The sequence below is a fragment of the Notolepis coatsorum genome, assembly GCF_963971535.1.
Source record: "Notolepis coatsorum genome assembly, chromosome: 19".
NCBI lineage: Eukaryota > Metazoa > Chordata > Actinopteri > Aulopiformes > Paralepididae > Notolepis > Notolepis coatsorum.
The window spans coordinates 85,464,015-85,477,797 of record NC_140183.1 but is presented as its reverse complement, the minus strand read 5'-3'; the positions used below and the strand labels follow the sequence as shown (position 1 = coordinate 85,477,797).

The following is a 13,783-nucleotide window of genomic DNA, read 5'->3' as shown; positions in this document are numbered from 1 at the left end:
ATATTTCAAGCCTTTATTTGTTTTAATTTGGATGATTATGTCTTACAGCTCATGAAAGCCCAAAAGTCTGTATCACCAATAAAAAAATTAAAAATAGATGTATTTTTATTTTGTATATAGAAATGTCGGCCTTCTGAAAAGTATGTTCATGTATGTTCACTCAGTACTTGGTTGGGGCTCCTTTTGCACAAATGACTGCATCAATACAGCTAAATATATAGACTTTTCCACGATTTATTGAGCTGCACCTGTATGTTGGTTGCCTCCATCTCACCTTCAGATATATGATTTGGAAATAATGCTGAGTCATATTAGGAAGACAGCGGTTTACATAATCTATTTCCAGTGAAATGCCGTTGCATTTGGCAGGCAAGCTATTATGCAGGTATCCTTCATCATCATCCCGCTTCTTTCGTTGCCCGCTGTACCCCCCTGCCCTGCTGCACAGTCGCGCAGTGATGCCCAAACTCTGTCCTCCTGCCTGGCTCATCGTATCTGGGGGGGGACCCGCCCGCCCTAGCCCTCCTCCTCCCACTCTCCTCCCTCCTTCATCAGAGCGACAGACACCACCGCTGGCCTATCGCGCCGTTGCCGACCCCCCCCCCCCCCCCCCCCCGGTGCCCAGGCCGCCCGCCCACCCGCCCACCCCAGCGGTCCCTCTCCTGCCTGCCCCGCCGCCCAGAGCCAATCCGCGGCGGGGTGGTAAGTAGGGCAAGCCGCTTCCTGGTTGTCAGAAACAGGAGGAGTTGGGACTCGGGAGGGAGTTGGAGAGCGGGCCAGGCAGCGGAGTCAGTGAGCCAGGCAGGGGGGAGAGCAGAGCAGCGAGCCCGGCGGTCTGCAGGGACACACACAGGAGTGGGATCAGAACGCCGAAGCGTAGAGAGAGGGAGGGAGAGGTTGGATTGTAAAGATAAATCTCCTGGGTGTCATTCGGGTTGTTGTCGGAGCTCTTGGACGAGGAGCCGGACGAGAGAGCGGTTGACCCCCGGGAAAGAAGCGACGGGACGGGGGGGAAGGAAGGCAGGCAGGCAGGCGGGGTGGTACGAAATTATTATCCAGGAAGTGTCTCTAGAAGCCGGTCAGGTGGGGAGGCGAGGCGTCAATACAGGTGGCACTCACACCACCGGCACCCAGGTAACTACTCTCCCGCACTGCTCCTCTGTTTATGGCAAAACTATGGCAGACATAAATTAGAATATTTGTTTCATTTGCCATGTCGTCGCCACTCTCTCTCTCTCTCTCTCTCTCTCCCTCCCCCGGTTCTGATCAGGGTCACGGGAGGACTATAACCAACCACGTCATGGGTATTCGGTAACTCCCGTGTGACGTGTCGACTATTATTATTTCTCCCTATAATTTCGAGCTCTATAACCACAGAGCACTTTTTTTTTATCATAAACGCGCTGTATTTCTTGAAGGCAATAATGAAGATAAATAAAATCAACGGGAAATGTTTACTGCAGGTGCTGAGCTTCTCCTGCTTTGTGTGTGTGTGTGTGTGTGTGTGTGTGTGTTGGCTTGGATACCTGTATGGAGGTGGCCAGGTGAGTGAGCAGGGTCGACGGGTACATTTCTGGAGACTTGGCTGCTAATTATAGCCGCGAACACCCGGCTGCTGACATCCAAAACCTAACCTGCTCTCTCTCACGCACATCACCGGCCTCTGGGCTGTTCACAAAAGCCATACGTTCGGATCTAGCCTATACTTCAATTCATATCTTATAACCTTCCCTCAAAAACACCTCAGTATAGCCGGTCAGTCACGAGTCATGACACCCCCTGACTATAATAAGCTTAATGCAGTTTAGCACCTGTCTCATTGTTACATTGTCACTGGCTGTATTCTATAGCATATTAAAATTGGATTAAAATAGCATCTGACCACACTGGATTACATGTTTTTATTTGTTCTAACTCGTGGGTGGGGGACTGGGGAGGGCCCATGGCAGTGGGCTTGTTTGTATTTGTGTGTGACTTTGCAGAGGTGTTTGTGTTGCTGACTCGCCCCTGTGACAGACCGGCTTAACCAGCTCAACTGGCTCGGGTTTGGTCTGCCTGTCTGGCACATAGCTTGTTTGGTTAAGGCTGCCGTCGTCCGTGGTGGCAGTTATGTTTAATGTACTAAATGCCTTCCAGGTACAGTACCCTCACGAGCCAGGCTCAGGTGTTGTCAAACCCCCCCGCCTGCAGGCAGCCCGGGTCTCTTGAGGGGCCTGGGTGTGAGGCGGTAACAAACATCCACTGTTTGCCTTGTATAGAGAGAGACGAATGTCTCTGTTTGTAGGCACCCTTCTTGCACTTTCTTTCATTGAGACGAAGACGTGGTCCTATAAGATTATCAGCAACAGAATCTCCTCCTTTCTCTGTCAGCATCAATGTTTCTTAATTAGAACTGTCATGTAAAATGTGATGGAGGTGTTCTGCTCTCCTTCCCTCTCTCTCTCTCTCTCTCTCTCTCTCTCCGTCTGTCTTGAAGTGTTATAGCACACCATTCCCAAGGGGAGACATTCTCACTTTTAAAAAGAATGATGTTCTGGCTCTGTTTGTCCCAGTTTTGTCTGCAACATAATTAGATGACGTATGTGTGCTTCGTCCCAAATGTCCTATATTGTTTCTGATTCCACTCTCCTCCCTCCATCAGCTCTACAGGCCAGTTGTATTTAATGTCTGTCATTCCTTCTGCCACGTCCATCCATTTATATATCTAGTCTCTCCTGTTCTATACATACATACATACATACATACATACATACATACATACATACATACATACATACATACATACATACATACATACATACTGTAACATACATATATACATACATAACCTGCCCCCCACAAACACACAAACATACTTACTCACTCACTCACTCACTCAATACTACTGTACATTAATACTTGTTCATATTGCCACCATTGCTGCATATTCCTTGAAGAGCAGCAATTATAGGGAGAAATAAATACAATAATTCTACTAATTCTGTACTAATACCACAACTCTGTACATACATCTGATTAACACTATTACTCAGTAGTACTAATTTATATATTTGCTATCCAGTTTAATAATCACCTGTACATTGTATATTACTATTGCACTTTACTGTTCCATTTGCACTCTGGTTGGATGCCCAACTTGTTTTTTCGTTGTACTATACTTGTGCTGTATGATGATAATAAATTAGAATCTAATCTTAAGAATGGAAACCTGTAGCTACTCGCACTACATCAGTTTTGTGATTATCAAGAACCACTGTGTGTGTATAATATATGGGCATGCCCTCCTCTGGGTCTTTGTTGTCATACTTCTGTTCTGCAGAAGTTAAAGTGGGAAGTGGTCTCAGACTCCCCTCTCTACTCTGTTTTCTTACATCTAATACATCATATGATTGTCAGTGGCCAGGTGGTTTTCTATGTTGGAATATACAAAATATGTAGGTAGTAGTTACTACATAGCCATCTTCTTGCATTAACTTGATGTCATGCTTTCTGTCTATACCTTGTTCTTTCTTTTTCTACTATCCGCTCTCTTGCCCTCTGTCTCTCTCTTTCTCTGTCTCTTTTGTCATCTCTCTCTCTCTCTTGCCCCCCCTCTCTCTGTTGCCCTCTCTCTTTGTCTCTGTCGGTCTCCCAACTTTGTTGTGAAACGTGTTAGCTAGCTGTCTGGCTGTTAGCCCTCTGGGGATGAATAAAGTTAGTTGAAACTCGTGTTGTGTAACGTCCTTAACTCTCCTCTCAGGCTTTGGACCCCCGCTGCCCTGTGGCCTCTGTTGAAGAGCAGAAACAGAGGAGGACGAGAGAGGGAGAGAGAGAGAGAGGAGGAGGAGGAAGCAGGCATCCATCTTCTCTTGAGTTTATGGACTGGAGGTGAGAGTAAGTGCACAGGAAACATTACATCTTTCTGTCTCAATCTGTTTTTATTTGACTTTATTTCACTCTTTTGATCTAAACTTATTTTATTTACTGAGACCCTATTGGTGCTGCATGACTTACTTGACTTAATCCTCTTTACCCCGTTGGGGGGCATAGGGCGTCCACCAGAGCTCTCCATCTCACTCTCTTCTGGGCCAGGGCCTTTGCTTCTTGCCAGCTCACTCCGATGTTCTTTAGGTCTTGGAGTGTGGAACGTCTCCAGGTGTTTCTCGGCCTACCGGCTTTCCTCTTCCCCTGCGGGTTGTAGTCCAAGGCCTGTCTAGTGATGTTGTTTGAGTCCTTCCTAAGGGCATGCCCTATCCAGTTCCACTTTCTCCTTTTGATGGTGGTAGCTATGCTGTCCTGGTTGGTTTTGATGGGCCACCACAGCTTGAGGATGTAGCGCAGGCATTTGTTGACAAACACCTGGATCTTGCTTGTGAGGCCCTCGGTAGTCTTCCACGTCTCAGAGCCGTAGAGCCGTTGGTGCTGCATAGTGATGCCTAATACATGTACCAGTACTGATATTTAGTGGTCAAGTAAACCGGTTCCATTCAGCTTTCCTATGGTGAGATGGGGGGGGGGGGGTGGAATTGGAAAAGTGAACAGCGATCAGAAATCGACATTACTGGCCGGTGACGTGGAGTGATGGGCATTGACATGACTAATCGTGACATTTAATAATGTTTTTATTGGAATTTCTCTGTCGACTGCTGAAATCCTTGCACGGTGTTGATATTATGGATTCGTTTAGGGGACCAGTTTGTATATTCACATTTAGTAATTTTTGCTGGCGCTTTTATCCAAAGCGATTTACAAGTTCTGTACGACAAGTCAGCAGGAAGGCTACAACTCTTACAGCTGAGTAACGATGATCATCAAACAGTGTTGAAACTTGTGTTGAGTGCACTGCATAGTAAAATTACTTAGTAATACAAAGTGAAAAGTAGGAATGGGGAAACAACTTGATTCTCTAGTTGATTAACTGGGTGTACTATTGATGCAAGGACTACGTCTAGACGAGGTAATTATTTTATTTATTTTTTATTTTAATCAAATAAATTTAGAACATTTGTTTCTCAAAAATCTATCTCATGTATGGACTTGTGAACGTACTTCCTGCACTTTACATTTAGTCATTTAGCTGACGCTTTTATCCAAAGCGACTTACAAGTTTTGTACAACAAGACAGCAGGAAGGGTACAACTCTATCAGCTGAGTAACAATGTTCATCAAAGTGTTGAGTGCTACAGTGTTGGTTAGTATATTAGGACAAGTGCATGACAGTAAGGTTAGTTAGGGTTAGATTTTTTTTTCATAAGGATGTGATAATGAATGTGCATATACCCCACATTTATATGATCCAAAATAAATCTCAAGCGCTCTCTTTTCTTCATCCTCCAATCACAACTGTTGTACCATCAGGGAAGCAACAGTTGTGATGGGAGGATCAAGAAAAGAGGGCGGAGCTTGATATCTGTCTCTTGGGGCTTTTAAAAACAATTTGCTGAGAAAACTACAGGGAAATGTCTTTGTCTGCTCATCTGCATATTGATGAGCCACCCCCACGCCATTTCAGACAAACGATCGATTACACTATCGTTATGGATGATCCTGTCCTGGTGTCAAATGAAAGAAAGAATTATAACAATTGATGTATATACTATAGATAATCATTATATATCAATGAGTAGGCATTTTCTATTTTTAAAGTGCTATCTGTTGCAGCTGCACTGTTTTCCATGAAAATACCACATTTGGATAAGTTTGACCTTTCTCAAAAACTGAAAATCATAATTTTTTTTGATATGTTTTGGTAGCTTTTTCATTTGTTTATTGGACAAGTCCGACAGAGAGGAAGGATGGGAGAGAGAGATATGGGGGAAGACATTCGGCAAAGGTCGCCGGGTCCGGGAGTCGAACCCGGGACGGCCGTGCACCACCCTGGCACCCTGAAAATCATTATTTAATAAAACACAGAAAAGGATCACCAAGTTACTCTGGATAAAGAACCCCTTTACAGACAACATTGAGACAAAGCTTCCTGACACATCTCCATCCAAACTCTTGGAAGAACTCATTGAAATCTCATCTGATACCACCTGGAGAGCTGGTTTCAGGGGCCTTTCTCACTCACCCATTCGGTTCCGTTCCATTCCGTTCTAGTCCGTTCCGAGATCTGATGCGAACTCCCCTCTCCCCCCTCTAGTTTGTGTACACACTCAGTCTTGGTGCGCTCTGGGTTTTGTTTACGGTTTGCGTTTTGAGCTTGTAAGCTTGCCGTAAGCGATGATGTCACGCTCGAAAATGTAAAGTTTCAAGTTTCTTTAATAGTTGTCATACAGAAGTACAGAATACTTTTATACAAAATGCTTCACTGTTTCGCTCCAGAGACTGTGTTAGACAAGATAGTATGAAATAAAATAGTATAGCATGTAAAATAGAAGTAAAAATAGAACAGGAAGACACGGTGGAGACTGGATAAAATAAAACAAATAACCAATAAATATGAAGTTATATTTGAACCTCTGTTGTCAAGCCTTGTCAATATAACCCACCCCCTTTTCTCACGAATGGATGGTGTTGTAGAGTTCGCTTTTGAGCGTTTCCCAGGGCTAACGCTAGTTAGCTTAGCCTAGTACTAGTCTAGTATAGCCACTGTAGCACTTATTTTTCAGCAAAGAACGTGCAATAAACAAAACGGATACATTCACTGTGTTCTGCCTCTCATTTGTTGATGAAACAAAACTAACATCAACACAATTGAACACCAAAAGCGGAGTTTAGTCTCATAGGCGCTGATTTTGTTAGCTTACATGCTAACGTGAATGGAATATGCCAGTATAATAGTATAGCATTGTGGCAAACGCTAAGCTAAAGGCTAACGCTAGTTAGCTTAGCCTGTTCAGCAGCTACTGGTCGACCACTGGTCTAATAGAAATAAATGCATTTGAACATTGTCCAGTTGTTGCCGTGTGTTTTTATCTGCCCAAAATTCAAGCAAGCATGAAGCATGACAGTAACGACGCTGTGTGTGTCAGCACGTTGATACAGAAGCCTCCCGTGTTTTGGTACAAGCTTGTACACCACGCCCCCCGCTCCCACCGGCGCGCACTCGAAACCACCTATTTCAAGCGTCCCAGGTTCACCGCCCCCGGGGACGAATCAGCGGGGGGCGGGGACGGTGGTGAGCGTTCCCACTCAGACAGACACACCCATTTTGGGCGCGACCCGGCGCTGATTCGGCCCGGAGTAGTGAGTGAGAAAGGCCCCTCAGTGAAGTGCCCCTGGAAACATGTTGGTCTGAGTGTGGAGCTGAGTACCAAGTATCTCATGATGCAGCAGTTAATAAGGTGTTGATACCATTCAGCACCACATATCTGTGTGAAGCTGGCTTTTCATCCATGACAGCTCTGAAAACAAAATATAGGGCCAAGTTGACCCTTGAGGATGACATGCGTGTTGCCTTGTCAAAGATCTCCCCACGTATTGACCGTATTATTAGCCAGCAGCAGCAGCAGACCTTGCATTGAGCTAGAAATGTCCACTGAGTGAACGAGTGCTTATCTTCTGTATTTATTATATTTTTTGAGAAATGGTAACTTGGTGACCCTTTTCTGTATTTAAACGAAATACATGATTTTTGAGAAATGGTCACACATATCCAAATATGCAATTTTAATGGAAAACAGTGCAGCTGTAACAGATAGCACTTTAGTGATAATTTTCTATTTGATATGCTATTTGATTTACTACTACAATCTGTGTAATGTCAACAGTACTAAGCCATTTAGACCTGAAACGCCATTTAGACCTTATTTTGAAAGCAAGCACTTTTGTCATCATTGTAGCAAAAATATTTATTGGACACAGGGGTGCCTTGGCAGCAGAAAGGTTGAGAACCCCTGGTGTAGGGGACACATTAGTGTGACATGTCATGTGATGAGTGTTTTGCTGGAGTGTGACTGGTGCGTGTCTGTGAACTGGTGAGGAGGGGAAGTAACATTGAGTGGTCTGTCAGGGGGAGGAAGAGAGACACACACAGACAGACAGACAGACAGACAGACAGACAGTTCCAGTAAATGTATGAATTAGGGCATGTGAGCCCATATAAATTCCCCTGTTCACACATGGGTCTTTCAATTTCATACCGAAAGTGGGAGGCAGAGTCTTGAGTGGGAGGCAGAGTTCTAGTGGGAGGCTAAAGTAAGGAGCTGAAGTTCTCCTTCTCTTTCTTCCCATCTGTCTATTCCCTACACCCCCCCCCCCCCCCCCCCCCCCCGTCATCGCTCCATTTCTTTCACTGATTCCACATTTCATCCGAGGCTTTGCACGGAATGTTTGGAATGGCCGTTTTTATTACATGTGACGGAGACAATGATTTCTATGTGCAAAAATATGGTCGATATATATACCACCATATTCCTCCATTGATTTGCATTTCATTAGAGTGTTCGGTTCTATTATGTTTTCACCATATATGGCAACAAGCCTTCCTCCTTCGCAGATAATATACTGATTAATTGGTGCATCTGGCAGCAAGGCAGTGGCACTCTAGTCTACTGTACTACAGTTGAGTTTGCCCCCAGTCGATCTGTGTCAATAGAGGAAGTTGTGTATCTGCCATTTCCCCTTTTTTGGTCGTGAAGTTTCTGTGACATTTGACAGCCCTCTCTCGCTCTCTCTCTCTCTCTCTCTCGACCACCGGCCTACCACCCCCCGCTGTGAGTCGTTTGGTGACCCCCATCAAGTGACATTCACACACTTTATTTTATCACTCCAAGCGTGCAATGTGATGTTTGTGTCGAGTGTTGGGTGGTGAACGCCCATCCCTCCCAGCTCTGAAGGGACAAACGGCATTGTTTTCGGTTCGAGGTGGTTTCCAGTAGACATCCACCGGTAAACAGGGTTATCAATCGGTCCAACCTCAATACCAAATGTTGTTCTCGGCTCACTGGGACCTTCCCTTTGACGCCACGGTGGTACTAGATGTGGTAGTCATGGGCTAATCCATCACCTGAGCCGCCATTTAGGTGACCCCTCCCTGAATCTCTCTCTCTCTGGAGTCCTTTTTCAAAACCAGTTTGTGGACTGAAGTTCTGGTAAGTAGCCTACTCCCTCCTTCATGTTGCTACAGTGTTGCTAAGCCGACTCGCCAAAAAAAAGATGACGCATCTTTCACCAACTGTATGTCCTCACAGTGTCCGTCTCCCTCCTTCCCTCCATGTTGTGTCTTTTAAAAGTTTTCACATAATCTCTACTGGGTCTTTCTCTTCGTGGCTGTTTCTACTCTTCCCCGTCAAGACTGTCTTGTCATCCCTTTATCTCGGCCATCTCTTCTCGTGGTCGTCGATCCTTCTCACTGAGCAGAGGAAGAGGAAGCTGATCAGGATCAGTTAGTTTTGCGACACGTGTGTGTGTGTGTGTGTGTGTGTGTGTGTGGGTGCACACTGGTGGTATGCTGCACACAGTGTGCTCTACATGGTGTTATGCATTAAGCAGTTTTGCAATGTTTTTCTCTGAACTTGGGAGGTGGTGTGTGTGTGTCAGAATGGTTGAGAATGATTGCGATCCTCCCAGTGATGTGGCAACTTAATCCAGCAGACAGACGTGCCTTAATGCCTTAACACACATACGCACAACACGCACATGTACACACTAGGGCTGACCTTCGATTTTTTTTTTTGGAATTCGAAGCTTCGGGGGGGGGGGGGGGGGGGGGCCGAGATTCGATTTTAATTCGAAGCTTAAATAATATATATATATATTTATTGATTTTTTTTTGTCAGTGCTGTAAAGTTTAAACCTTTTAAATCTTAGACAAACTAAACACTTTGCTTCCATGAAATATTGTAAGCCGTCATTTGAGGCTTTATAAAAGCAGCACAATGAACACAAATCTGTCAGTGCCGAGTCCGACCTCATCTTAAATAACAAACGGCATTGCTTGTTGTAGTTAACAAAGAGAGCAGTTGATTTAGCAAAAAATATATATATATATAATTTTTTTTTAACGTAATCGAATTTATTTTCATATTCGAATCCCATGCCCATCGAACGAAGCTTCGAAGCTTTGAAGTATTTAAGACAGCCCTAATACACACATACATACACACACGAAAGTAACACACTCGCACATAATAAGAACCCAATCCAGAATCTAAATATAACGACACCCATGCTCCACATGTTCATCACTACAGGCTTTGGTAATGTTCTCTTCTTGGAGCAAAGACCCTCTTCCACGTGATGTTACAGTATGGGAAGAATAAACATGCAACTTTATATTGTTTGTCAATGCTGCCTTTCAACAATTCATACCGCCTCCTCTTAACTTCTTAAATTCACTGAAAGAATTTCATAATTTCCACTGTCTAAAGTTCAAAAGTAATTGCTAGGTGGTTAAACTGTATATCTCCAAACCCAGCCTGTTAAGTTCATTACTCCTCTGTATTCATGTGAATTGGTTTTTCTTATTGATTTGATTCGAAAGAGCTGCTATATGAAAAGCTTGGATTCCATCTTTATTTCGTTTTTAGACTAGATTTATTTATCAAATTGATTGATTGATAAATCAAATTTATCAAAGTGGGACTGAAGTGGGAGTAAGTCACAAGTAAGTCCCTCGAGTCTTAAAGTCTTCAAGTCTCGCATCTCAAGTTCAAGTCATTGCTCAGTCAAGCAAGTCACAAGTCAAGTCACCACGAAAGAAATTCTTAAAACAAAAGAGAAAGGGGTGCAATGACAAAAACGGCTCCTGTTAGTTAGTCCCTATAATTGGGGATGGGTATAGCTAGGATCAATACCTTACTTACTTACTTACGCCTTTTACCCCGTTTGGGGCATAGGCCGTCAACAAGGGTTCTCCAAGCATCCCGGTCCTGAGCCAACCTCTCAAGCTGGCCCCAGGTGTGTCCCATCTTCTTGGCATCATCTTCGAAGTCTCGGCGCCAGGTGTTTCGTGGTCGGCCTTTCTTTCTTTTCCCTTGGGGGTTCCACCTGAGAGATTGTCTTGTGATGCTCAGGGATGGTTTACGGAGTGTATGGCCAATCCATCTCCAACGCCGTTGGAGAATCTCTTTCTCTGCTGGCTGTTGTTGTGTTCGTTGCCACAGGTCTTTGTTGCTGATGGTGTTAGGCCAGCGAATCTGGAGGATTCAGCGCAGACAGGTGTTTAGGAAAACTTGTAGTTTATTGATTGTGGTGACAGTGGTCCTCCAGGTCTCAGCGCCATAGAGTAGGACTGACTTCACGTTGGTGTTAAAGATCCTGATCAATACCAATGCCACTATTGATATTGCTTATCAAGTCCAATACTTCAATCAATACTCTTATCGATACTTCCTAATTATGAGTACAAAATACATGTTAAAAGAATGATCAATACTACTTTTATATTAGTTTGGGCTAAAAATATTTATAAACAAACTGGTTTTATTGATAATTTAATTAGGCCTTCCATTGAGGATAGTGAGGGATGTTAAAATATAGTTGAAATGACTGATATCATGGTGTGGAGGGTGACTAGCATGTCTGAATGATCGTGGCACGTTTTAAATCTTTATCTAAGACTCTTTGAATTCCAAAATAGATTATTATACCTGCAACAGTTTCCCACTCTGTATTTATTATGTAGCACACGTGAGTACCTACTGTATAGACTGAGTACCTACTGTATAGACTGAGTACCTACTTTATAGACTGAGTACCTACTATATAAACTGAGTACCTACTATATAAACTGAGTACCTACTGTATAGGCAATTGTTAAAATTGTGCGAAAACTAAACAACTATCCGATGATTACTATTTTCTGCTGTGGATTGTGTCAACTAATACAAATTTAGAACTCTGACGTTTTTAATCCTCAAGAAAAAATACCATCTTATTTGCCTGATGTCACAGGATTGCATTCATCACACAGTTGATTAGAGAGAGAGAGAGAGACCATTTAGCTGTGGTTGAGTTACATTGACTTTGAACTAGTGAGGGAGGGACCGCGAATGATGAATCTCTGTCTTGGAAAAGCTGTCAATTCATACGCAGTCTTGTCTAAAAGTCACCCGATCATGTTTCAAAACTGAAGCCCAGCGGTTCATGTTGAAGACACTAGACTAATGCTAATTAAGGCTATTCAGCTTTACTAAAGAAAACTGCAGAGTCCTTTCCAGTCATCTGCCTCAAGTCAAAGACGAGTCATGAAGTCGGTAATGAAATCTGAAAACATAATGTGACGTTCGAGGTTAAATCATTCCCTTTAACCCATTTTCCTGAGCAGATGCAGTATAACAGAGTACAAACATCTCGAGCGCAGCACATGAGTCGCCCACACACACACACACACACACACACACACACACACACACACACACACACACACACACAGTGTATTGGGGGGAGGCTGAAACTGCTGAGATAAGGAGGTAGAACAGTGTGTGAAACCTCTCAGTCAGCATGATGATGCTTGTGAAGCCCTGAATCCCCCCCACGTGTGAACACACACATACACACAGGCGTCTACACACACACGCACGCACACACAGATCATACAGATCAATCTCTATACTCTACACACAGTATGCCGCTGTCTTGCATCTGTGTGTGTTCTCCATCTTTGTGAAACTCCCTTTTGGTGCTGCTAATGATAGAGTTGGCTGTCACCACATCTCCCCCTTAGACATCTGCGCACACACACACACACACACACACACACACACACACATACACAGATACATACAGTACACACACATACACATACATACAGTACACACACATACATACATACATACATACATACATGCATACATACATACATACATACATACATACATACATACATACATACATACATACATACATACAGTACACATACACACACCTGCAAGGACTCTTGCGACTTCCTGTGGCTGTGTGTGCGTGGATGCACCTCTCTCTATCTCAATCATCACGTTGCTGTTCTTATCCCCTCTCTTCTTGCCCCCCCCCCCCTCCTCTGTAACTCAACTCTCTCTCCTCGTCTTTCATTTCTCCTCGCTGACACAGATTGTTTCGAGGTTCAGACTAGATTTTCCTGTCTTGTCTCTACCTCCCCTTAATCTCTCTTTTATCTTCCTCTTGCATCTCAGCACCCACCCACCCCTTACTCACTCGCTCACTCACTCACACAGCCACTCACTCACACAGCCACTCCGTCATTTACCTCTCCTCTCCCACTCTCTCTCTGTTGTGTTTCTAAGAATGCAAGTGTTTTTTAGAAAACAAACCTCCCTCGGTTTTCTTTTTTTGTTGTCACTGTTCAAATCTCCATTTCCAACCTCATATTTATGTCCCGCCCCCTCTTTCCCTGTGGTAACCATGGCACACATTTCTTTCGTAACCTTTTCTGCATTGTATGGCACTCTACAGTAGCCTATATAATCTTTCAGTAGAGCCTTTTACGAATTGTCTGTGTAAAACACTGACGTCAAGTCATTCCAGTCTTCTAAAGGGGTATTCCACTGAAATTTGCTTTTAGGTTGTAATTCTACAAGATTTCCCCAAAATGTGTCGAACCTTTTTTCTCTTGTTTTATGATCAAATAGCATTTACTGAGATGGTTGAAAGACATCTCTTGTCAGTCATGTACCTACATTAAATATCAACATGTTTCTGAAGATAAATCTAATTCTAGATGGTTAATATAGGTACGTTAACTCTGTCATCCAAATCTAAACAAAAGGGCGGGGTTCAAAACGAGTGATTGGAGACATTGATTGACGGGTCTCTTAATGCAAAGACCAACTCTAGACGGCTAATATTAGTTTTTAATGTTTTGTCTGCTGTAATATGTTTGTTTACATTGGTAATGTTTATAAACATCAGAGTAAAACCA

At 43.6% G+C, this 13,783-nt stretch overlaps 1 protein-coding gene across 2 annotated transcripts in view; it reads left to right on the top strand.

The window, feature by feature from the left end:
- Positions 1 to 807: 807 nt before the first annotated feature.
- The window catches only part of zbtb7b (zinc finger and BTB domain containing 7B), a 47,971-nt gene continuing 34,995 nt past the window's right edge, over positions 808 to 13,783 (top strand). The window contains exons 1-2 of one of the 2 annotated variants that reach the window (XM_084335758.1): positions 808 to 1,134; positions 3,740 to 3,867. The gene's annotated coding sequence lies outside the window, so the exon portion shown is untranslated. Of the gene's footprint in view, positions 1,135 to 3,739; positions 3,874 to 13,783 lie in introns of both variants that reach the window. The other variant, XM_084335757.1, reaches the window with a different exon arrangement.